The following is a 27,192-nucleotide window of genomic DNA, read 5'->3' as shown; positions in this document are numbered from 1 at the left end:
TACGTATTTCCGCGTGTCCCAATTTTTCTATTGCTGAACTTTTAATGCTATCTCTAATTTCAATCCAAGTATCCTCAACACTAGTGCACTCCGAGTCTTCTAAAACCGCGAATCTATTCGAAACCTCAATCTGGTATTCCTCTCTTACCTGGCTCTCTTCTAATTTCTTTAAATTAAATCTCTCCGTTTTCGGACATTGAATATTACCTTTATTCAACGATAATCTCTCCCGTATTATCGCTACTACCAGGTAGTGATCAGTGTCACAATCAGCCCCTCTAAACGACCGGACGTCAATTATGTTAGATTGTCTTCTTCTATCTACTAAAACGTGATCAATTTGATTATGTGTTTTTCCGTCTGGTGATGTCCAAGTGTATTTATGAACGTCGCAATGTGGGAATTTTGTACTCTTCACGATTAGGTTTTTGGATGTTGCAAAGTTCACGAGTCTAACACCGTTGTCATTACTTTCCTTATGCAAACTTCCGTTCCCTATAATCGGTTTGAAAATATCCTCTCGTCCTACCTTCGCATTGAAATCCCCTAATAGAATCTTCATATAGTATCGCGGGAGTTGGTCAAATATTCGTTCCACTTCCTCGTAAAAACTATCTTTTATATCGTCACCCTTATCTTCAGTTGGAGCATGTACATTTAAAACAATAATATCACACCACCGTCCCTTAAGAGTAATAAAAGAAAGTCTGTCAGTAACAAATTCAACCCGTTTAATAGCTGGTAATATTCGTTTGTGAACGAAAAACCCTGTTCCTAACTGGTGATTTTTATTTCCTTCCCCGTAAAAGAACGTAAAATTTCCGGAATTCTCAGATCCATTTCGTTCCCACCTAACTTCCTCAACTCCTACTAAGTCCATCCTGTATTTCTCTTACTCACTCGTTACAGATTTTAATGCGCCTGCCCTATAAAGACTTCTAATATTCCATGTTCCAAATCTCATGTCCATTTTCTTTTGCTGATGTCGTGCCAAGTTATCAGTGCTTGTCCGAGGCTTTTGTGAATGTTTCTGAACAAGTACCTTTTTTTACAGGATGAGGGTGTTAGCCTTACCCAAACCCCCAAGCTGGAGGACTATTGCTTGTCATCTGTCCGCGACTGCTTATTCAGTATATTCGCAGCTAACCTCTATATCTAGAGGCCTTCTCCTCGATCCGCAACCTGAGGACGCGCCATGCCGTGGTGACAGGAACCCACAAAGATAAAATCAAAAGTAAAGTACTTGCTCTTTTTGATCAGTACAGGGGTCATTCTATTTGAAATGGGACTTTTGATGTAATTGATATGCTGATAGGCAGGTAGAAATCAAAACATGTTGAAATTGTATAAGTACATACATTGCAAAGGTAACTTAAAATTAATAATGAACTCAATAATATTTTTATAGTTTTATTTAAAAATATTGATGTCAAAATAGATGATATGTCACCACCGTACGTTTTAACCACTTACAGTTTTACTTCAATGATTCGAAATTATTAAAGTACTATCCTTTATGCGCCAAGTATTAGACGACTTATTTAACCTATGAATATAAATGAATAGATGGAAATAAATTTATAAGCTAAAGCTTTTCTTATGCTATTAAAAGTAGCATTCTTTTCTGTATCCAGTTTTTTTTTTCCACCTCCGTGCTAATGCATTTTTTAAAAAAAACATATATGTCCGCCATATTTCTCAACTTCATTTTTGTCGTAGTCTCAGGACTTGTTAGTTTATAGAACTTTCCAAGGAAGGCGTTACTTAAGCGAGGTAAGTTTGTTGGTGATGATTGTTCCTTTTTATTAGTCTGAAATCGCACTTGTTATAATTTGGTTCAACACAAGCTGTCAACTCCGTTCAAAATTGTAAGAAGGTATTTATAGATGATAATTTAATTTAGTTGAATTATAATGTTACTCTTTAAGAATTAATGCTGAAAATAAGGGTAAACAGAATCTAACCTTAGGGGTATATCTTAATCGTGCCATAATGGCGGAATTTGTCACCTCCGTGCGTATAAAGTAATGTCACCTCCGTTCATTACTGCATTCACGGAGGGGATGTGATCAGTAATATCTTCAAAATATATAAAATTAATCGAAAAGTGGAAAAGCAGTATATTAGACAAGAGTATTTTGCATGAGATACCGTTATCACGACTCCCCTATCTGCTTTCGCTTTGCGAACATTTTATAGATACGACATTTATTTTCACGTTAAATAATGGCTGCAAAACGAAAGTACATAGGTGAGTCGTGATAACGGTATTGTGAGAATAATATTGTGAGCTTCCACTTTTTGATTAATTTTATCCATTTTGAAGATATTACACAAAATCTGTAAAATTAGCGGAAGTTTAACTAGCTATATTTTTAATGCGCAATCGTATTTTTTCTTATAATAATAAACAATTACGAGGGGGGAAAGAAATATAAACGGGATTTTTGTTCCTGAACATCAACAGTTGGTAGGACTGGCCGCTCGCTTCTATTATGTTTAGGCGGGACTAGGGATGCGTTCGAGTCGAGTCGAGACAGGATTTTCTTGACAAAATTCGAGTCGAGACACAGCTCTTCCAATAGAAAAATATATATTTTTCGAGTCGAGACATCACTTTTACAGCACATTTTCGAGTCGAGACAGTCTCAAATCTTGTCTCGTGCGCATCCCTAGGCGGGACCGCTGTTAGAGGAGAGAGCGTGCTATTAGATATTTCCCGCCATTTCGTCAGTACCACTCATGATGTCGGAGCAACAAGTGCACCCCTAAACTGCGCAACGCATAATTATAAAATTTCTTGCCCGTGAAGGAGTTCCAGCGGCAGAAATTTGCCAGAAATTGACTGCACAGTTCGGGGATCAAACATTGTCAAGGACGCGTGTGTATGCCTGGCATAAAAAGTTCAAGGAAGGACGAGAACGTGTGGAAAATCAGCAACACGATCGCCATCCTCGGACCAGCATTATGGATGAAAACATTCGTGCAGTTAAAGGCATTATTGACGACGATAGACGAATAACAGTATCAGAAATTGCAGAACAAATCGGAATCAGCTATGGGAGCTCTCAAGCAATCATCAACAACGACGTACAGTTCCGTAAAGTGTGTTACAGATGGATCTCTCACCTTTTGACCGAAAATCTCAAGTTGTGACGTTTGGTGGTCTGTTAGAGGATTAAAGCAAGGTTTACGGAAGAAGGTGATTCATTTTTGAGTCGGGTCGTTACCTGCGACGAAACATGGGTTCACAACTACACTCCTGAATCCAAATAAGCCAGTAAGGAGTGGCGGAGGAAAGGGGAAATAGCATCAGTGAAAACCAAGACTCGACTGTCAGCTGGCAAGGTTCTTTCAACCATTTTTTATCGATCGGTGAGGCCTGTTGCTGATTGACTTTTTACATGAGCGACGCACAATAAATGCTGAATACTACTGCGAGCTGTTGAACAAGGCTAGAGTTACATATCGCTGCAAAAGACGAGACCAGTCGCTCCTACAGATACTCCTCCTGCACGACAATACGCGACCCATACTGCAGCTCGAACTGTCTCGAAGTCACAGGAAATGCACTGGACTACACTTGAACATCCTCTTACAGCCCGGACTTATCGCCCTGCGATTTCCATATGTTCGGACCGGTTAAAGAAGCTCTAGGAGAGCAACGATTTGAAGATGACGAGAGTGTGGAAGAGTTCGTGCGCAGCTGGCTGGTAACACAACGCTGTTCTTTTTACAGTGAAGGCGTCGAAAAGCTGGCCAAGGAGGAAACTATGTGGAAAAATAAATTGTAAGTGCCTTGTGGTATTCAAAAATTGAATTTAAATAAGAAATAAAATCCCGTTTATATTTAATCCACCCTCGTAATAAGGATAGCATATGTTAAAGAAAATACTGTACTTCATTTGAATGCTAATGTCAACAATTGAGTTCTGTACATTAGCAATCATTTAAAGCAGATGTGTAATACTAATCTTATATTATGTAATACTACTTTTTTCGAAATTCGTTACAAATTTTTACTTTTCAATTGGAAAGAGATGGTCTTGTCACATTCGTTCTGATGTCACATCCATGCTGGTATAAAGTCTGCTCCATTCAATTAGCTGTCACCTCCGTTCAGTTAGCTGTCACCTCCGTTCAGAGCATTTTTTACATTTACCAATATTTCTCAAAATATTGGTTCTCGTGTTGAACCACTGTATTGATGTTAATGTAAATCATTATAGCGAACAGAAAAATAAAGAAAATAATGATTTTGAACACTGTGAAAATTTCGTTTTTCAAACCCTCAAAAAACCCTTTTCAAATAGAATGACCCACAGATCTCTCCAAAAACATAAGGGTTCAAGCTCTAACCTGGATAAGGAAAAGAACTTTCTTGACAAACTCTCCGAATACTTTTTAATCGCGGATCATGAGGCAGAAGAGAAAATTAAAAGTGATAAACTTAGGAATAATCATCAGAAATTCGAAGATATAGAGTTTCTAAACGCATTAAGGGAAGGTAAAAGTATGTTGGGACTGAAGATAAACTGTATAAAAAAGTGATGTATAAGATTAAACGAGATGAGTCAACATTGAAAAGAAACTTGAAATATCAACAAGAAGCCGTTTTATATCATCACAATGGAAATGAAAGTGACGTTGAAGAACAGAATGTATGTGAAACAGACTATGAATCTAATCGTGACCCAGACTTTTCCTCAGCCTCAAAATCTTTTCATAAACGTAAAGAAGTTATTATTAAAGTACCGAAAAATCCCTTCAAAAGCCAAAAATCTCTCAAATGGCCGATCGCCTTGGACTTTCACTAAGCCAAAGAACTGTTATGTTAGCATCTATTGCAGTAGAGGGTGGGGCAAACCTTGATGACTTAAGATTAAGTAGAGAGACAGTTACAAGAACTAGCAATACGCTCCGCTTTGAGACTGTTAGTAACTTTCGAGAGAATTTTAAACCTCCTAAACACTGTGTGCTTCATTGGAATGGCAAAGTATTAAAAAGTCTAAATGGGGAATCTGACGAAAGACTAGTGATCTTAATTTCAGGGATACCGGATTATAAGGAGGGAAAACTGTTAGGGGTTCCAAATATACCTGAAGGAACTGTTAAAGTGCAGGCAGACAATGTTTTTAAATTGGGGTATATCAGAAAATATAATTGGTCTTTCCTTTGATACAACTGCATCAAATAGTGGGTGGATAAATAGAGCTTGTGCAAGAGTAGAAACGCTGTTGGAAAAGAAATTATTATACCTCGCTTGTCGACACCGTGTGTTTGAGTTGATCGAGTCTGCAGTGTGGAAATGTGTTTTCGGACAGTCTATGAGTTCAGATAACTTAGATTTTAAAGAATTTCAATCACAGTGGAAAACAATTTCAAAGAATATAGATTGGATTTAGTGACAGAAAGCTAAAATCTTTAAAGGAGGAGGCTGTTGCATTTTTAAAATATGTTTTGAGCCAAGAGAAGGAACTTCTTCCTCGTGAAGACTGTAAAGAATATGCGGATGTCTTACTTACGGTATTAGGTGAAATTCATTGGCAAAAGCCTGGAGCTTTTTATAAAGCAAGACGGATGTCCACAGTTATTTATGCGGCAAAAATGTACGCATTTAGTGAGCAACTGGGTTTTGAACCAGATAAAGTTGAAAAACTGCGCAGGATTTGTCGTTTCAATGCTCTTATTTACATAAAATTCTGGTTGAACGCTCTAAAAGCTGCAGACGCTCCTGTGAATGACATTGAGCTTTGGCACTGTTTGAACAGGTACAAAGCCATAGATTTTGAGGTTGCTCAGTCTGCTTTGACAGCCTTCAATCGACACTTCTGGTATTTGACAGAGGAAACAGTACGGATTTCACTCTTTTCAGAGAAAATTTCTGAAACTGAAAAGAAAAAGATAGCATCCTCATTGCTTAAGTTCAAAAGTGAAGCAAGAACGTTACCAATAGGCGTCCCTGTGTTTCCAATTCTAAATTCGGGAACAAAATTATTTCATTTAGTAGGCCCCAGTTCATGGCTACTTTTCGAAAGACTTCAACAGAAAATGAAACGAAATTATATCTTTAAGTTTTACGTCCCACGGATATGCCGGTTAGGCTAAAGGAGAGATGAGAGATGAGTGAAATGGTGGAATGAAGAAAGTGGGAGGAAACGGGAGAACCCCGAGAAAACCCACTAGCGCGAGCTGGAATCGAACCAGGGACCTCAAGCACCGGAGGTGAACGCTCTACCACTGAGCCACTGCGCCCCCCAAGATTTCAACAGAATGGTGCCTGGCTGAAAAAATGTCCATCGACTTGGAAAGAGAATCTCCACTACAATGAAATGAAATCGTTTGTAAGAAATTTAAAGGTTGTAAATGCACGTGGAGTCAAACTGGTACAGGATTTTTCGCAGAAAATCACAAACAATGAAGAACAGAGCCAATATTTGCTACAGTCGGTTGAACTGTCTAGAAAATCAGCACCGACATTCACTAAATCATGTTTAAAATATCTGTGAGATTTTGAATGGTATTCCATGTTTCGTGTTAATATGTGACTAATTTGTATAAGTGATAATAGTGAACTCTTCAAAAGCCTTAACGTACAGCTACATTTGTAAAAGGAAATATTTCTATAGGCCACTTGAATATATATATTCTTTTTCATTCATTAGTAAGTAGATTTTACTGCTATTCTATTTGATATAAACAGTTTTATGTTCAAATTTCTTCTTTTTTGACACTCAAGAATATTTCAAATCCAAGATAAGTATTGAAAACAAAAATCGAAAGAAGGAGTACATCACGCTTATGGGCTACGTCTCGTTAACTATGAAAAGATTGAGTAGTATATACTTTAGGATGTAAGTTCCAGCTTAACTTGCATCATACATTCTTAGGATTACAAAAAGAAAATTTGTTCCTTTGCATTGAAACAAAATTCTTAGGATTACAAAAAGGAAAATAATTTTTCCGAATTCCGGAATTTTTCCGAAATCTTCTAAATTACGGAGTTTTCCGAGTTCCGGAATTTTTTCGAAGTCCGGATGTTTTCCGAAGTCCGGAATTTTTCCGATTTTACTATCCGGAATTGGCCATCCCTAGCCTTGATACAGATGGAACATAATTTGGTGCATAATTCAGTCAAATATTTTCAAAAATTATGTGTTTATGACATAAATAAAATATACATATTAAAACGTCAATTTCATGTGGATCAATCTAATGCATTATTTGTAGTAAAATGAAATGAAGTTAGGTTCTGTTTTACATTAAAAACTAATAAATAATTGTAAATAAACTAGTAGAATGAAAAATAAGAAGAAACAGATGAATTGCAAGGAAATCCGCAAATACGGTGGGTGCCATAAATTCTTGTGGTCTTGTATTCAACCCGAGAGTCTTTGCACTACGAGTGAATGCTCTACTCACCATGATCCCTCCATACCATAACATTGATTCTGGGGGGCCGACGGACCCCAGCGACCCTATGATATTTGCTTATACCTCCGTATTTATATTGAAATCATCACTGATGTCGTGTTAGACGATATCTGGAAAACATATGTGCCCGCCCCCAATAATAAACGTAATACTGAAATCGGTGCAACTGTCCAATACATATATTTGATGCCCTTCAGTCATAAACATTTTACTGAGTATTTTGCTTAGTTTATTGAGGCACTGAAAAGAAAGCAAAAGAAAATGAAATATAATATTAACATCAGCCACGCAACTACAAGTTAATTATATTCGACGATACAAAAGAATCAGACTCTTCGTTAGAGCAGAGAAAAAGGTGAGGTGGTTAAAAAAAACAAATGACAACTATAGAAACCAAAACTAATTTAGCTTAAATGATAATAAGCAGTGACGACGAGACGCTTGGCAAATTGAAAACGAGGAAAGACAACTAACTCACTGGAAAGAAAAATGAGAATTCCAAAAATTCTCCAGCGACCATGTCTTTTCTTTTCACGAGTCTTATAATAAGTGAAGAATGAATACAACTTACAAGAAAGAAAAAGAAAGAAAGAAAAGTCAACAATAATGAAATAAAATCCTTAAATAGACTTTATACGTTGTAACTAGCAGAAGTCCTGGTGACATAAAATTTTAGAATTTTCATTTAGAATAATTAAAAAATATATATGTTTCAGCCTTTTTGATATTTCACCTAGGTAAGCGAACTAATCCACTCCTTTTTCTTAATATCTCATTCTTCGCTCCCTTTTAGATTACATATTTAAAATACGCTGAAACACGTATTAATTATTTTGAATAAAACACGTATTTTCAAAATAAAAAGAAATTATTTTGAAAATATCAAATTTCAAGACTCAAAATTTAAAGGATTCTGTCATATGGGCATCTTATTATAATAAATGGAACTCCCATCTCGCCTTTCTACAATGCTTTTCCAAAACATCTTTCTTTAGTGGTACTTTACTTCACAAATACTGTCGAAATTTCAAAGGCCTATCAGTCCTATCAGGATTTATTTTGTGGAGATGATTCGCATTTCTTTTTTTTTTCTTTTTTTTTATTGAAGAAAATTCTTGTTGTATCTTTCAACTAATTTTTGTTCTGTAGCTTCTTAGTCTTTCCCTCCAACGTCACTAAGTAAATTGTTCCCTAATTTGATAAGGTTAGTTTTCGTATAGTTCATTACTTATACTTGCGTTGCAATTGATTAATGGGTGTATTCAAGGCTGTTCCCAATGGGGTTGGTCGTGGTCTTTTGATGGAATAGCAATGAAGTATCCAGGGAAGATGATGAGGAACAGCATTTCCCTCCCGAAATTCCCAAGTTTACACTCGATAAGGGTAGCAAAGTGTGGTGATAGATTTGTAAGTAGAACATGGTGCCGTATGATTCCGTTATAAATAAATTTACCATATTTTGTAAGATCACATCGAAACATGCACGATTCCGATTACGTGGCTATGATTTATTGCTGTTACAAAGAGTTAAATTGTTTTTGTAACATATCATTACTGCGCAATCGTCACGAGCGCATCCACGAGAGAAGACCATCGGGTCCGGACCCCCCCCCCTCGCCCCAAATCTTAATTCTACATTCATTTATACACTTTCTTAATGAAACTATTATGTTTTCTTAGCAAAGAAATGATTTATATAGTATAAAGCTTTGATCATCTTTACTCTTTCTTTTCTTATAAAACCAACCTATCATTTTTCTGAGAATATATGTGACAGTACTTAACAATTACTTATCGTCTTTTTGAGTGCAAAATGTCACTGGTTTAATATTACATAGACGTAATGTGTTGTAGTACACGATCCCCGCCTCAAAATTTGGACCTCTCCTAGCAAGAATTTCTAGATGCACACCTGGCGATCACTGTGGGCAAATTTTCAAATCTTGGAAAAAATTAGTGTGTGCAACGAGAAAGGAGAAAGATCTAATGATGAACTCTTTTATCCCAGCGCTTTTCTGAAAGGATGCACGAGAGGTGCTCTATGAGAGACGATCTTCAGTAGGTGATCGTTATATATTTTTATGATCCCAAGTATTTCCGAAAGAAAAAAAAATATTTTATATTATCATTGACAGTTTCTACTATGGAATCATTTAGCCGACTTAAAAAGGAGCAAAAAGGAGATCATCAGTTTGACCTATTTTAGATTATATCGAGAACCGTTGTTTACAACTCAATGTGGTTTTCAATAATCGGATAAGTTATTCTCACGGAATGTTTTTACGTATAAAATAATTGAAAACATTTAAAATTAATTAATTTATTTATTATAATAGTTTGTTTGAAAGATTTGTTCCACTTAAATTCATATATAAGTATATTTTAGTGTTTATATTTTCTTTAACTCGTTCTCTGCTACTTGACGCCATATGGTGTCATTCATGCCTATTGCTGTGTGCCATTGACGCCATTTAGCGTCAAGGAGTAGTTCTCATTGTAGACATTCTCTGTAAAGTGGGACTTATGCATAAAGTTTTTATACTCTGGTGTAGAGGTCCGCACGGGCTCGGGCCTACGAAGCATATATCACTTCGGGCTCGGCCCGGGCCCAGGCCGTAAATTTTTAAATATACAACCATATTTCTCGGGCCTTTTCGGGCCTAACTTTGTAAATATACTGTACAACGGTATTTGTGGGACCATTCTTCCTGGAGAACTTTTAAAGTACATCTAAATTTTTAACTTGAGACGCCCACACTAAAAATCTGATTATCATTTTGTAATTGAGAGTAAAGCTAACTGTGTAGTTTGTAGTAGTAGTGGAGAGAAAAATTAAAATAACAGAAATAAACGTATTTATATTATCTGTGAATGAAAGTTTGAGCAGTCAGAGTGTGAGCAATCGATTGCTTTGAGGGCTATCAGAGTGAGTTTTGTACACATCTATTTGCATAAGAATTTGCACATTTTGACACTTTGTTTTAGATATTTGGAGTATTCATTTCAAGTTGGGCATTTCATAAGAACTTATATAAATGAAATGAAATATTTAGTCTGGCGTCCCACATTTATGCACCAAGGCTAAAGAGACCGAATTTATATTAATCACCATCTTTAGAGAATTCATATAGTTAGCAAGTGTAAATGATAAGCTTTATTTCGTTATTCTTTCTGAATCATGTAAGCTTTTAAACTGCAAAATTAAACCTCTAACTGTTGTAAATAAAACTACAATTTTAGGTTAATTATTAAATTTCTGTAATTAGGGCTTATTTCGGGCTCATTTGATTATCACATGAGCTCGGGCCGGGCTCGGGCTTAAAGGATAAAACATATTTCGGACTCGGCTCGAGCCTCACATTATAAATTAACAGGTCGGGTCGGGCCTCGGCTAAAAATTCCGGCCGGCGCATACCTCTACTATGGTGGTACACAGTGTTGGCCTGTCAGTTTCTGTAGAGTGCTTGGTTTCCGCTAAATGTAGATAGTTTGTTGCAAAAGGCTTAATGTTGCAAGGATACTGAAATCAAGGTGACAGAGAAAGAGTTTAAAGTGTTTTATGTATGATGTTCCATTAATGATTTGATGGAATTTTCTTGCATTTCTGTACATCTACGATCTATAAGTATATCTAACTATGCAACAACTTTTTTTCTATTCTTCGGTAATTAGAAGAAACTTTATACTACTAGGAAGGTCTCTATTGTAAAAAGCTACATCCTACCAAAAAAATAAAAGCATAAAAGAAGGAGTACTAGTTGTGTTATTTGATTAGTTGTATTGGTGTGGCTGTTCAAAATTTGCAGTAATAAATTATGCTATAAGGTAGACGCATAAACTCCAATATATGAGTGTCAAACTGCTGCTCCCGGAAAATATACCCACTAGCAAGATCACAGTTACCTCCTTATGAAGAAGAGAAATTGTGTATTAAGAACATTCAAATTTATGAACATATATCACGATTGCCATCAGGTAAAATTATCTGATTTCCTAATAACCGTATTGTTTGTTTTGCTGAGTTTCAGTTCCGTAGTTTGATTGCCTCTCAAGTTTCCATTAGAATAGCGTATGTGTAGAATATAACATTTTAAGAAGTGTATAAAGATGATGAATTTATTACCTACATTTTACGAGCTACACAGAAATAATAACTCATATTATTATACGATTAAGATATTTGCAAATGATCCATGTGAATGTAATTACAGATAACAGCTTTCATTTCGTAGAAATGTTAAATTACAATTTTCTTTTCCTTCAAGGAGTAATGTAATCATTATCCTTCCTTGTAGCCGAATGGTTCAATCGATCATGTAATTACGTTCCTTCATCTGATATAAGTTCCGTTGAGATGCTCTATAACGATCAAGTATATAGGCGTCCGAAGGAAATTTTCTAGGGGGAAGGGGGCTCCTGATTGTTATATTATGTTTGGTATGTTTTATTTATATTAAGAAAATCTTAAGATATTTAATGCATTTTCGTGAGCCAGGGGGGCTCGGACCCCACCCTGACCTCCCCTTCGGGTGCCCATGATCAAGTATCTAACATGCGTTCTTTCTGTACTTTTGATCCACGGGCATTGATCGTGGAGGAGACCCAGGGACACTCGTGCTTCTCCAAAGTTACCTTTGGGTCCACCAGGAACTAGGCATCTTTACTTGGATATCTAACAACAAAACACACATATCAGAACGGTCTCCTTCCTCCCCTCCCCTCCAAAAAAATATATAGAAATCGCTCCCACTGTGCCCATGTTCAATCTTCAACTGAAATAGTAACATTGGACAAAAGCTCCAATAGAAGTTAAGAATTCAGATACTAGTTTAAGCAATAAGTCTCATTTTACGTAGCTACTGACCTGAAAGGGAACGTTAACCACAATTATTCCAGGCACGGACAGTTTTTTCGTTGTTGTTCCAACATTATTATTCAATTCAACACTTATTTGAGTTAGAAGGAAGTAAACTCGGTGGAAATAGCACTTTTCCAGTGAGCTCTTGATATGAAATGGAATTTTATACTAGGTAATCAACGATATGTTACCTTCAGGATTTTAAACTTCTTATTTTTTTCTAACACAAAGAAGGTAGGGGTCTAAGAGTTGCAATGTAGGAAGGGGAAGCAGGCGAATAAGTATGTAAAAGCAGTTTAGTTCATTACACCCCAAATAGAAATCATTAAAACAAAAGAGAAGAACGTAAAGAATGTAAATTAAACTTACATTCTCACTTTTCCTTAATTCCAATGTGGGAGGAATTTGAGTCAGGTAAAGACAAACAATAAAAAGACAGAACTCTCGCTTTGCTAATTGCTGTGGCAACGGCGCAATTAGAGGTTACGTAATTTACATATTTGGATGCTCTTAGGTCATACAGGAGAGAAGCATTTTCACCGATCCCAAGAGCTAAATCCCAAGAATATTCACTATTGAACGAGCAAGTAGTGACGTCACCACAACAGCTCTTGTTTGTTATTAAAGTTGATACTTTGTACCGACTTCGTTTCATGATCAAGTCATAAATGTAATGGATAAACTCTTGAGTTTAGCGAATAAGAGTTCCATTCTTTAGTTTGGATGCAGATTAATCTTAAGCATGCCAAACAAAATCACAGAAAACGGCAATGTTTTTCAAAGAATATTTAAAACTAGGATAACCAAAATTAAATTCAAGTAATATAATCCTAACTTAGAAGAGAATAGCTCAACATAAAAGTATAAATATATGTTACTTGAATTGGAAGAGTAATTCATTACATAGCTCTAAGAAAACATATACGTAAGCTACAAATCTGTAGGTGTAGTAGCTAGTACTGAGATACTTGAGAAATACCACATCATGTAAGGATGACTGAAATATAAGCCATGATAAGAGAAAGGCTACACATACGATTTAGACTTCTAATGAGGAGACTAGGAATCCGAGTGCCACTGACAGTAACGATTTTTAAAAAATCACTTTCCTTGTTATAAATAATCTGCTTATGCACTCAGAGGTCTCTTCAATAAGCCTGTCCACCTTATGCGTACAGATTTATACTGTGTGTATATAAACATGAAATGAAAGTACTGTTACAAAAAATTATCATTTGATTGCTTGCTGTTCACTTTTCGAGGAAATATATTCTTTGTTCTACAGAAAAGTGTGCAAGTCGGAGTGAGCAGAGGCAAGCGTGTAACACTGAGATTAACGGTGCAGGAGTGCAAAATCCGTGCATAAATTTTAAAAAAAATAATACATACACTGCAGAAATAGATATTTATATACTACTGAAGTACTACAGAAATATGTTGTATCTATATTAGCGCATACCTTCAACATGTGTGCATCGATTTTGATTATTCATCTTTTATGTGACGGATTATATTTTCCTGTTGGTTCCACTTGAATTTCATCAGAATGTAATGATAGTAATGAAATAAAAGGAGGTTGTGGCGTTTTTTTAACTTTTGGAGCTAGATAATGAAACACCTTAATGGATGTAGTGTGAAAACCGTAATCAACCGGCTTTAATATATGTTTACGCATAATTTCAACACGTGAGCAGATTCCCACAATTCATTTTTTTTTATTTGTTTAAAAGAATATTGTTTTCTTGTCTCATGTAAACTTCATGAGGATCTAACGATAATCTTCGGAGTTACAATCAGTACGTATAACTGCGCCGCCCGAAATTTGAAGTGTCAGAACTTTTGAACAATAAGTGCGAGTGCAGTGAAACCAGGGGCGTACATAAGGGCCCCGCAGACCCTGCATTGCGGGGGTCCAAGCCTTTAGGGGGGGCCCCAAATAGTGAAGTGACACGTAGAAAGGGGAACCACACCACGCTGTCTGCGGGAGGGCCCCCAAGCCTTTAGTTACGCCACTGAGTGAAAATTCCACAAAGAGAAGACCTGTCCTTAGAGATACTTTCTAGATATAAAGCATGGGTTGGGGTTCGACGTCCGTCCTCACAAATGATAGAAACATACGAAGGGGAAGAAAAATTGAAAATAAAAGGTAGTTGTCTCTTTTGTTGGACAAATTTGAATGCTAGTGGTAGACTGAGTAGAAGTGTAGCGTTCCGAAACAACAATGAGACATTGATACCAAGTGTAGACACCCCATGCCCGTAACAGTGACGTGGTTAAAAACATCTGTTTTCCGAAGTGATGACGTAATCTGAAAATACTGACGGTACCAGATGATATCAAGTGCCTTCCTAAACTCCTGCAAAAAAGTAAAAAGCTGTAAGTTGTAACCATTTATTGTATTTGTACAAAACTTTTAATGGACTTGTAAGAAAGTCTGAAATTTTGTTTCCAAGCATTTTTCAACGCCAAACCTCCAAATGAGCACGATTTACGTCCATACATTGCTGAAGTCTTTTCGGGAATCCAAGAATGGCATTTCACCCGTAATACTCCCAATCACATCAAGTATCTTCTTCCGGAGGTCCTGAACATTTTTCGGTTTTTGCTTGTAAACTCCTATATAATTTTCTTACGAACGATATTGTGTAGCGTTGTCATTGGCACTCGCAGCTCCAAGGATCTGCGTTTCAACGATTTCTTTGGACTTCGAAACACGCTTTCCTGCGCGGACTGAATCATATCAACACTGGTTGTTGGCCTTCCGCTACGAGGCAAGTCTAAGACACTACCGGTAGCTAGGAACTTATCGTACCATCTCTTGATACTTGAACCTGCAGGTGCTTGTTTCTGATATTTTTGTCGGAATTTTCTTCTCACAAAAACACTAGGTTTTAACTCACAAAACCACGCCACACACTGCGCTTTCTCTTGAGTAGACGCCATCTTTGTCACGTGATTTGCGGTTATGACGTCAACGTTTACATCCGCTCATTGTTGCCAACAAAAATTTTAACATTTCCACTAAACATTACAAACAAAATACAAAATTGTAAGCAGTAGCGTACGCAGGATTTATTTTCGGGGGGGGGCTGAAATCAGTTGTGAAGAATATAGTACATACAGTAAATGAACTTTTGTCAAATAACATGACACAGTAGGTTGGAATAAATCGCTGGAGAGATGACACACATTCCTGGTGCGCAGGGAAATACACAGAAATGTTTTTTTTTTTTTTTTTTTTTTTTTTTTTTTTTTTTTTTTACAAAATTAGCATAATTTTAGGGGCAATTAGTATAATATTACATTTCCTACTTTAGTCGCAGCTTGGATGAATACCCCTGAAAATATTTTTACCTGTTGATGTGCAATTTTTTTTAATTTAGGAAAGAAACCAAGTAGCCTTAACAATAAAATATTTAGTATATTCGGCATATTTGCTACATCCATTCAGAACGAGAACATCGATGTCTCACAAAAAAGGAACTTTGTAAAGTGATAATTCCATTTAACATTTATCTACCAAAAACAACTGTGCATTTAAAAGTTAAATTATTTTATTACAATACCGAGCTTAATCTAAAACAAAAGTTTTTTTATTATTTAAACAAAATCCTCTTTCCATTAGTATAATTTATTTCTATATCTATAGTAGTGTATATAACGAAGGCAATTGGTCAAAGTATCGTAATAGATAATGTAAGCTCTTGTAGGAAGAGGACTGTAGAAAACAATAACATTTTATATAAAAAACATGTAATTTATACACAGGTTTATAAAGCGAGTTGCAAACGTCTTGCGTTCCCAGATCCAGCAAAATGGTCGATGACATGATCATTTGTGATCTCTATGAATAGAGAGTAACGCAATTCCATTCAATCTACTTTCACTTGTTGTGCTCCTCATATACGTTTTAATTAATTTTAGTTTCGAAAAGCTTCGTTCAACTGAAGCTGTAGAAACAGGAAGTACAGCAAGTATTTTTAATAGTATGCTTATATTTGGGGAAATATTTTCATCGCATTCGTCTAATGCGTCAAGAACACTTCCAAGTTTTTCTTCTGATTTCCACTTTTGTCTCCATAAATCCCACTCTCCCAAAAGTACTTCTCCGTAAGAGTCAGTCAAGTCGTCTCTATAGAATTCAAATGCTTGTCGAACTTTATCAAATGGCACATCACAGTTAGTTGGTATAAGATACAGAAGAGATGACACAGTATCCTGGTGAGCTAAGAACCTTTCATCTAGAGAAGAAATCATGTCGTCTAAGCATGGTATAAAAAGTGTCTCTATAATATGTTTCCGGGTCTCTACAAGGTGGATTGGCTCGATTGTGTTGGAGACCAACTGTTCTTGGAATTGTTATTTGAATATTTATATGAGCTGCAAGTTCCAGAGAATCTTTGAACAGTTTGTGAAACTCAGAATCAGCATTTTGTGCCAATCGATGCCTTTCGTTTGAAGGTATTTTGAAAGATTGTAGGTCAGTCCCAACAATTTTGATGTGACAATCAGAGCTAGAATGAAGGACGGTGTTTCAATGCTATTTAAAATTAATAATGCTTTCTTCGATGTTGGTTAACGCACTCAAGAGCTGAAACAATTGGTATAAGCATTTCTTTAAAAAGTAATACAGTATCATGCCTATCACACCATCTCGTTTCACAAAGTGTTTTCATTGTTGTATTATCACAGTCTGGTTTCAGTTCTTTAATTTTTTGTTTTAAAATGGAGGTACGCTTTGCACTGGCTCGAAAAAATGAACACGTCTCTGATATTACGCCAATAGCATTTCAAACAACCTGAACTTTAAACGTATCAGATATACACAAATTTAAGCAATGACTCGCACAATGGGTGTATATTGCTTTTGGAAAGGATTTCTTTAAAATAGCTTGGACACCTCTGAATTCGCCTCTCATGGTAGATGCTCCATCATAGCCTTGACCTCTCATATAGATTAAATCAAGCCCGTGTTCTATGAGTTTTTCTTGCAATGTTCTCGCTAAACCTTGACCCGTGACATCGTAAACAGGCATAAACCAGTGGCATCGTAAGAAAGTCCTCTTTTATAGCAAAGGGTTTGGATTCAGTAATATATCTGAGGCACAATGAAAATTGTTCAACTTGAGAAATGTCTGTTGTTTCGTCAGCTAACACTGTGTAAAAAGGGCTCTGACACACTCCTTCTATAATCTTCTTTTGATTAAGGCTCCCAAAAGACTCAATCAATGCATTTTGTATTCTTGGACTTGTGTACATTGAGTTTCTTGCACTGCTCTCGAGTTGCTCTCTGAGTAGTAGGTCACCTCCGTAAACCCAATATCTTGAAAGGCTGCGGAAATTTCCATCGTTATTGACAGGTGCGATGAGGGATATACGTCCTGCATCGGAATGTCCTCGTAGAGGAATGTTTTGCATGCCACATAGTCTCACTTCCTCCAGTATCCCATTCAACCTCAGCCGATTATCTTCAATAACTTTCTTCCTTTTTACATCTAGTACTTGGTCGATTGGTACTTTCTTCTTTTCTGCGAAGTCTAAAAAAGTCCTTTCAGTGAGAACTGCATCTTTATGGTACTGCAGAGATTGATGATTTCTAAATGATTCTAAAGCATTTTTCAAATTGTAAAAGGGCTTGGATATGAAGAGGACAACTTTTTGATGAGAACCCTTACCAACGTTTCCTTTATCTAAAAAAAAAAAAAAAAAAAAAAAAAAACTTTTACAATACAATCCACTTTTTATCTTCGAGTAGAGGAGCCACTTATACTCGTCCAGCATTTTCTTTGAAAATGACGCTTGAAAGTCCTAGAATCTTCAGTCGGAAACTGGTAGCTCAAAGATGGTGTCCAAAGATACTTCAATTTGTCCATTTTCCATATTGTTGAGTTCGACGTTAATGAAATTTGATATATCGTTTACTGAAGAATGAACGTGTTCTCTTATTCCGATAGAAATTGAACAAGGCCCGTCATAAATGGGTGTATCACCAACCCTAGTAGCTTCTAATCTTGCGGAGAAGCTACATTCATCGTGAATGAAGTCCATTGTGGAAGTGCCAGAATCATCACCAGCGAAGTCCGAACTTGTAGAAGTGACAAGATCATCACACGCAAAGTCTGATCTTGGAGAAATGACTGGTTCATCACACGCAAAGTCTGATCTTGAAGAAGTGCCAGCTTCATCTCCAGCGAAGTCTGATCTTGAAGAAGGGCCAACTTCATCTACAGCGAAGTTTGATCTTGAAGAAGGGCCAGCTTCATCTACAGCGAAGTCTGATCTTGAAGAAGGGCCAGCTTCATCTCCAGCGAAGTCTGATCTTGAAGAAGTTCCAGCTTCATCTCCAGCGAAGTTTGATCTTGAAGAAGAGCCAGCTTCATCTCCAGCGAAGTCTGATGTTGAAGAAGGGCCAGCTTCGTCTCCAGTATTTCCCTTCTTGCGTGAAGTAAAATTAGCCAGGATTGTTCTCTTCATCTGAAAAATAAAAAAAAAAATTATAAGATAGACAAATGAAGAAGTATCTCGAGACACTGATATCAAAAATAAAATTTGATTCTGATAACGTACCTATAATATATTTATCGGTCGGAAAAATCCATGGACGCCGCCATATAAGGGCAAGGCAATCTAAACGGGCCATTCTCTATTTCTTACAAAATAGACTAATCCGTTAACAACTGAAATAGTATTTCACTAAGTATTTTTTCAGGGTTTTAAAACTGCTTCACATCGACCATGTAAAACCATTAACACTTAACCTAACTGTTATAATAACTAAATAGGGATATAACTAAGACTACGCACACGAAATAATGTCACCAGTTCGCTTACTTACGCATTAAAAATTGACATAAAAACAAAATTATTCTGCACACAGTATACGGCATTTTCAATATTCTTCTTATGTTTCAAAAGCTAAACCCCCACTTAATCGATGGCTAGCGCGCTCATTTTTGGTGCGCATGGTCTTTGGTTTGATTCTCGATGAGGGTACTTTGAGTGCTGTAGTTTGGAGTCCGCTTTATACTATAGCTCCCGTTCTTAATAGCCCAACTGCTGACACAGGACGTAAATCTTTCAACAAACAGTTAAGAGCTAAAACTTAAATACAGGACTTCTGACCAGAGTAATACACTTTTATTACAAAAACTAAAATAATGTGTTACAGTTTCGACAACGTATCGTTGTCGAAACCGTAACACATTATTTTAGTTTTTGTAATAAAAGTGTATTACTCTGCTCAGAAGTTTTTTATTTAAGTTTTCTGATAATTTCCAGAGTCATAATGAATAGAGTTAAAAGCTAAAACCTAATTGCATAGTGGACATAGTTAACTATCACTATCTCGAACAGAATCTTTCTGTTTGATTGAATTAACGTCCTATGTCAACAACGGGGCTATATAGTACGACACCTACAATTTAAAGTTGGGCTCCAAACCACTGCGTTCCAAGAGTGCCCCCACCGGGAATGAAACCCTGGACAACATGCACCAAAGATGCGCGTTGCAGCCACTACGCTAAGAGAAGGCAGGAGAATCTTTTTGAAAGTCTTAAAAAGGAAAGGAGACTAATGTTCTCTCCAAACAACACCTTAAAACTGAAAATAACGTTGTCTACAAAATTAATTCATCAATTTACTTTTTTGCAATACAATACAATTATTGTATAAGGAATCGATAAGATGTATCATTGTTGCACCTGAAGCTAGAAAAATACAAGGTAAAATTTTTTATTGGGTTCACTTCTGTACTTGCATGACTAGAAATTCCAGAAATCCTTAAGAACAGTTCCCCATACCAACTCCCCCCTTGTATTCTATGCATGAGAGCTTCATAAAGTGAATTCGTGTTTTTCGAACTATTCTAATTATTAAGAACAAAAATGACCTGAACAATTTACTTTTCAAAGGTTGTCTACAAAAGTGATAGGCGCGACGATGGTTGAGGGAACTCTTCTTTAGGATTATCGAAACCCCTACTGGTTTATGAAAATTTCGAAAGTTTTTTTGAACCACGTTTGTGTGGCCCGTATAGTGTTCGTTGATTCAATTGATGCAATTTATGGGCACTCCGGCATCTACTGCCTTAAGCCCGTGACGATTGAGGGATGACGTCCCTCGGCGATCACACAATCCGAGGAAGGGGAAGGAAGAAAGAAATGGATGGGGAAGGAAGCGGCCTGGGACCTATATGTGAGGTACCATCCCGGCATTTGTCTGGGAGGAGTGAGGAAAACGCAGTAGATCTCAGGGTGGCTGGCCTGAAAAAGCTGTTACACCTTTCCGACCGATGATCACACCGGGAATCGAACCCGGGACCGCTTGCACTAAAGGCGAGAGCGTTAGCGACTACGCCTCGCGAGGCCACCCTACAGTGTTCGTGCAAATATAACTACTCTTGCAAGCTGCTGTGTTCGAAGCACTGAGCCGAATTTCCTCCAGAAGATGGGTTCCATGAAAAAAACAATGAATGATAACAACTTCGCTGATTTTTTAGTACATTCTTTGCAGAACCTATTATGATCTTTAACCAGGGACGTAGCCAGGATTTGTTTCGGGGGGATCCGTTGGCTAGAAGTTCATTTCGAGGAGGTCCTCCCCTGGAAAAAATTGAAAGGAAAACGCGACTTTAGGCCTTATTTTAACAACTTCCATAAATTTTGGAGGGGAGGTACAGACCCCCTGGGCCTTCCTTGGCTACGTCCCTGTCTTTAACACGTAATTGATTGTGTACCCGTAATTCAGATTCAGAAAAGATACTCGAATACAAAAGTTGGATGATAAATTAGTTGGATCGTGTAAAGCGCTTTCTCAAATTCTATCCATATTTGCTGGATGAAGCTGGCTTGTATATTTCCATCGTTGGTGAGCTGTCAAAACCGGGAAGGAAGACATGGACCACGTATAAGGACCACCTAACAATACAGGTAAACATATAGGAGATGTAAATGTTTCGTAAACACAACATGGCAATTTACACAGCCCACTGCAGAAAAAATATTCTGCGGGCGCCCATCGTCATTCATAATTTAATGTAACTACACTTTTATTGAACTTACCTGTAACTCTCTTTCCTTTCTGGTTTCTTTTGCAAAGAAGATTTTTCTTAGGCTGATCCTCCGCGAGAATTCTTCAATCACAAAACACTATTTAAACAAAGATTTTAAAAGTCTCCCTGACGTTTCCCTCTCGTACTCACTGCTGGAACGTTCTAGATAATAGAAGCAGATAAGCCCAAGATTGCAACAAAAGAAGAATCGACCAATGAGAAGGCGAGCTTTCATCACATGAAGAGATAATTATAGCTTACGATCATTCGCGCGAAACGGGGAGACAATGTCGTCGTCTTCAAGGGAAGGAGCAAGGGGGATGAATTTCCCGTAACCAAATTCTGCAATTCAAGACCATTATCAATGATACACCTCGTGTGCCGAAAAGCCTTGGCACTGTCCTCTTTTTCGAAGTCACCATCTAGAATGAGACGAATATTTAAAGCTATACTATCGTTATCATATGCAGCTGTTTATTTTCCTTTGATAAACACAAAACAATTTTCGCACCTCAGTTTTTTTAATGGAATAAAAATTTTACTTGCACAGTAAAAACACAACTTTCCGTAGTCAAGAAAGAATAAGATACGGTAGCTATTCCATTAATTTCATTGCTTCAGAATAACTACCTTTCAACTAGATCATTTAATAATAATATAATAATAATAATAATAATAATAATAATAATAATAATAATAATAATAATAATAATAATAATAATACTAATAATAATAATAATAATAATAATTTTGCTGTGTTGTAACATTGTAGCTTAAGGTAGTATAGAGTACGGCAAGATATCCAAAACCATTACAAATTTTCAAATGATTTTAATGAAGTTAGTTAACTTCATCACCGGGAAAGTGGAAATAGCCAACGCATGGCCGTATATCTCACGTTGGCTATTTCAGAATATACTAACTATTTATTGGAGGGTTCAAATTCCCCTGGGAGCTAAAAGCGAATAAAAACCCGAGTAGTAGCTGGGTTGTCACTTTTAGCTGTAGACCTCAGTGCTAGCAAGTGACAAAGGACGTAAAACTGGAAACAAAGTAAACAAGGTATTGTAGTGACATCAATTAACTCGGAAGTAGAATATAGTTATGGGTTCTCCAACTATGACACGCGATCACATCACAGTGTAGGCCATGAGCGTCCGCAATAGATTTCTAACGGGGGAGAATTGTCCATGGGGGAAGCCCCTGTAAAGTATGCAATCTTCTCCCGAAATCCCTGAAAATGTAAGAAAATCGTATAAATCAGGAAGGGGCAAATGTTCCCCTCGTTCCTCCATCTCTGTGCGCCCCTGGTGCAGGCCATTTCTCAAAGTACTATTTCGCTTTGAAACAGACGCACCTTTTATCGAACAATGTAAGTCCATCTCCGCTGGGGCAGGATAATTCAACTTTTCTCCGCGAATATATCAATGAAACTCGAATGTAACTTATATTACGTTGTTCGTTTATTTGAGTTTTATAAAATTAAAGAATTGACTTCAGTTGATAATGTGCATTTCCTTTCCAAAATCTGAGAGCGTCTACTTCTCCAAATTAAAATATAATCTATGTATATATCTTTTCTTTACTAATGCGAAAGAAAATTCCAGTTCTCTTTCGGGAAAGACTGCATTTTCTCGATTTTCTTTCTTTTTTTAGGTTTTTAGAGTCTTTTTACTACTTTAATTTGAACATTTTGATTTCTCAAAATTTCGGGGGGGGGTCTGTAGCCCCATCATCCCCCCCTTGCGTACGCCCTTGATTGAAAGTAGTACTTTCAAAGTTACAGCTTTATACTTTTTTGCAGGACTTTTGGAAGACTCTGTACGTGGATGGCTACTAATTACCATACAGATAGAGTGTTACGAACAAACAAGAAACTTTCAAATCATTGAGGGAATAATAATCTATTTACCCTTGTCCATAACTTCCTAAACTTCATAAGGATCTAACAATAATGTTCAGAACTAGACCATGAAACTTTTCAACGACCGACAGAGTTAATACCAAAATTAACTGACTTCATTGTATGCATGTTCACGTATAACTTCAACACAAATGTACTGATTTTCTTATTCTTTTCCAGTTTCAGAGTATACTCTTTCGGAGATTCTAATATTTAGTTGATTACGTCTTTGGAGTGAAATCATAAAACACCTGAAAACATAGATAATGTTAATATTGTGTGAGTCTTCATGTTTAATATGGAATTTAGTGTCATATCTGTAGTTTAGGTATCTAACTACTAAAGAAAACAATATTAACTAACTTTAAAAAAGCGTTATAAAGTAAAAATAAAAGTACAAAATAACAGAAAATATAACAATAATAATAAAAACACTTAAAAGCATTTTTAAGGTAAGGGATTAGGTTTGGTTAATCATCTATTTTTGTTTATTTCAGCATAATTGTCTTCATATCAAAATAAACTAAACCCAGCCATTAGACCTCTCTTTGGCAAAGGTTTCAATACATGTTGGTGGTGCTAATGCAGATACAATAGATGGTCTAAGTGCAATGATAGCATTAATTATAGCGTTAATAACTTAAAATCAGTTAATGATACCATTATTTATAAAAAGAATTTTGAAGTCTGTGCCAAGCCGAACAAATTAATAACTAATATAAAGTTAATTCCGATGATAATTTTATGAGGAATTCATTTTCTGGCTTCGCATAGATTAGATAATAATAATGAATTATTTTCACCTTTTACGTGCTATCTTATAATTTATTATTATCTGCTTTTTAATACTTATTGTTTTCTACTTTTAGCGCTCTTGTTGAAGTAGGTTAATACTTTTTTTTTTGTTGGAAAATATTTATAGCTATTCATTCTTTTCTTTTCTGCAATATCCAAACTACTTCACCCATTTTATCAAGTTCTGTTACCAGTGTCAGTGATTGCTCTATATCCCCCATGCATGTTTCTCTTACCTAGACCTATGCATTGTGTAGTGTTGTTTCTACGTTAATACTTCTTTTATTATCGTCTCTTGATTGCATGTTTTCGAAATACACTCAGCCCTACGCAGAAGGCATTACGTTTGGCAACATCGCACGGAAACAAATGAATGCTGAATTGCATTCTAACACGTTCCTACTACTACTACTACTACTACTACTACTACTACTACTACTACTACTACTACTACTACTACTACTACTTTTACTACTACTACTACTATTACTACTGCTACTACTGCTACTACTACTACTACTACTACTACTATTACTACTACTACTACTACTACTACTACTACTACTACTACTACTACTACTACTACTACTACTACTACTACTACTACTACTACTATTACTACTACTACTTTTGCTATGGATCTGTATAAGTACAAGGGCAAACTTATTTTAATGAAAGAAGTTTAATGAAAATTTTAAAAAATAATCGTTAAATCACCTTTTGAATATTATTTTTATTCTTATTTTAACGAAAAAAGTGTTATAATTTTAAAAAAAAATAATAAAAGAAGTTCCCTTAGGAAGGGTTTGAACCCACACCAACAACGAAGTTCCTTGCTAGTATGTTGCGCTAGCTTAATAGCTAGAAGCGCCCACAGCGTCTGGCGTTTACTTCGTGCTATGTGTAGGTCATGACTCGTGATGTCACCAACAGGATCGCAGTATAAACGTCATTCATTTTTCCTACATTGTTGCCAAGTGTAACCCTGTTCACAATGGCTTATGGCTAGAGTTCAGTGTATTTCGAAAATACGCCTCATGATTACGCACTGAAACTATGTGAGACAGTGATGATGAAATGGACAATGGTGAAAAAACGAAGGTTGAAGGAAACCGTAGGATCAAAAGAACACCCAAATACACGGTATTTGTTCACCACAAAACCTACTTGGCGGAAGCTTGGATCGAATCAGGGCCCCCAGCTAAGTACTCAGCCACCGCTGCCCGCGCCACTTATGTGTTCAATGTGCACAATGCTAATCTTCTAACTGCTCTAATGCAATTTCTTCCAGTTTATAATCCCCCCCCCCTTAAAAAATTAGTAGTAGTGAAAATTGAAGTTAGTTATGAGAAAACCAAGATAACTTGATATATTCATTTAATTTCGAAACTTATTGTTACTATAATAAATGTAGACGTGTGCTATTTTCAGTGAAAAATTGTCCTTCTCCAAAGAAACAATTAGGCTTCCTTCAGCCTAAAATTTGCCAGTGGCTACTGGGTATACACATATTATAAATAAGCTCGTTAAAAAAATAATTTAAAAACCTCTTCGTTCGGATGTAGGTCTCTACTTAGGAAAGTAGAGCTGGTTATAAGCATTTTGTGACAGATATCGCTATTGTAGTTTTACAGGTAAGGTTGGAATTTTGTCTATAAGTGAGAGGACATGCATCAATTTGTGCTAGGTAGTCACTACAAGCTAGTAAAAGAAATATAGAAATGTTTAGTTTAATGTCCCTTTAGGATACATGAGACAGATGAATAATGAAAATTAATGAGTATGAAAGTTAATTTTTAGTGCTCGCCCACCAGGAATCGAACCCGGGACCACTGCACCAAATGCACATACGCTAGCCATTAGAACAACGAAGATTGCTACAAACTAGTAATGTATAAAATCCGCACCAGAGCAGAGAGAAGCAGGAGAGCCGCGCAGAGATCCTCTGTAAGAAGCAGGCATGTTGCAAAGATAGCAATGTGTATATATGAAGATAGGTTTGTTTAATCATTTTCTAATATGATTATTCTCATGGTGGAAAGTAGTACCATTTTTCGTGTCTGGGTAAGGATATCAACTGGAGCAAGTAATGTAAAGTTTACCCAATTATATTCATTCTATAAACATAAAATAAAAAACTTTACATTGCAGCTTCAATTCGTATCCTTCCGCAGACAGGAAGAATCGCATTTTTTTAAGCACGAGAAAAAAAATGGCAACAAATATTTAAACAAATACTGTAACTCTTCATTCATTACCATATCCACTTTTGCTAATCAGAATGCTTCTTACGGATCATCCTTCTTCACTCTGAATTGACACGAATTTGATGCAATATTTGTATAGACCATCTAGTACAACTTGATGGGCCCACGGGGCACAGTGGTAGAGCGTTCACCTTTGGTGCTTGGAGTCCCGGGTTCGATCCCAGCCCCGTCAAGTTAACTTTGTAGTGGACGAACACCGTGTGCGTGAGTTTTCTCGGGGCTCTCCCGTTTCCTCCCACTTTCTTTATTCCGCCATTCTATTCATTCTCATCATCACCGTCTCCTTTAGCCTTGCCGACATAATCGTAGGACATAAAACTCAAACATTTCATTTCATTAGTGCAACTTGATAGGTTTATTTCACACAGTTGCAACAAATATGGCTTATCTATAAAGATACAGCGACGCAATTTCTCATAAGACACTTCTCATCCAATCCTTCTTTTCGATAGATATAAAGACTAACTGGAACGTGAAGCAAAAAAAATATTCTTTTTTAAGTTTAATGTGCATTTGTATGTCCTTTAAGCTGAAGGAGAGGAAAGATTATTGATTGTGAAATTAAACTTTTTGTGCTCTCCACTGGGAATCGAACCCGGGACTACGCGTTCACGCGGCCCTCTCCACTCACTAGATCAGCGGGAAGGGACGCGTGAAATAAAATAATCTCAAAAACATATTGAAAGATATTTTCTTTTTATACACTGCTGTAAATGAAACAATTTCAAGATATTTTCAACTTTATCCTTCAGGTAACTAGAACCCAAGTATTATATGCAAATTTGAAAACGAAATAATGTGTTACAGTACAAAGTTTACCTAGATCATATACAAAAGTCAGTGTATTCATTGTGTGTAATACCATCTAATAGGTGATCTAATAAAA

At 36.5% G+C, this 27,192-nt stretch overlaps 1 protein-coding gene across 4 annotated transcripts in view; it reads right to left on the bottom strand.

The window, feature by feature from the left end:
• The window catches only part of LOC145668480 (neuronal acetylcholine receptor subunit alpha-7-like), a 287,737-nt gene that overhangs the window by 201,916 nt on the left and 58,629 nt on the right, over nt 1-27,192 (bottom strand). Inside the window, exon 1 of one of the 4 annotated variants that reach the window (XM_081736410.1) lies at nt 21,352-21,466. The exons of the other annotated variants lie outside the window; for them this stretch is intronic. The gene's annotated coding sequence lies outside the window, so the exon portion shown is untranslated. Of the gene's footprint in view, nt 1-21,351; nt 21,467-27,192 lie in introns of those variants that run through there. 4 annotated transcript variants of the gene reach the window in all.

Source organism: Thermobia domestica, chromosome 13 (genome assembly GCF_964235325.1).
Source record: "Thermobia domestica chromosome 13, izTheDome1.hap1.1, whole genome shotgun sequence".
In the NCBI taxonomy this organism is placed as follows: Eukaryota; Metazoa; Arthropoda; class Insecta; order Zygentoma; family Lepismatidae; genus Thermobia; species Thermobia domestica.
The sequence above is the reverse complement of the archived record's forward strand: the minus strand, read 5'-3'. Positions and strand labels throughout refer to the sequence as shown.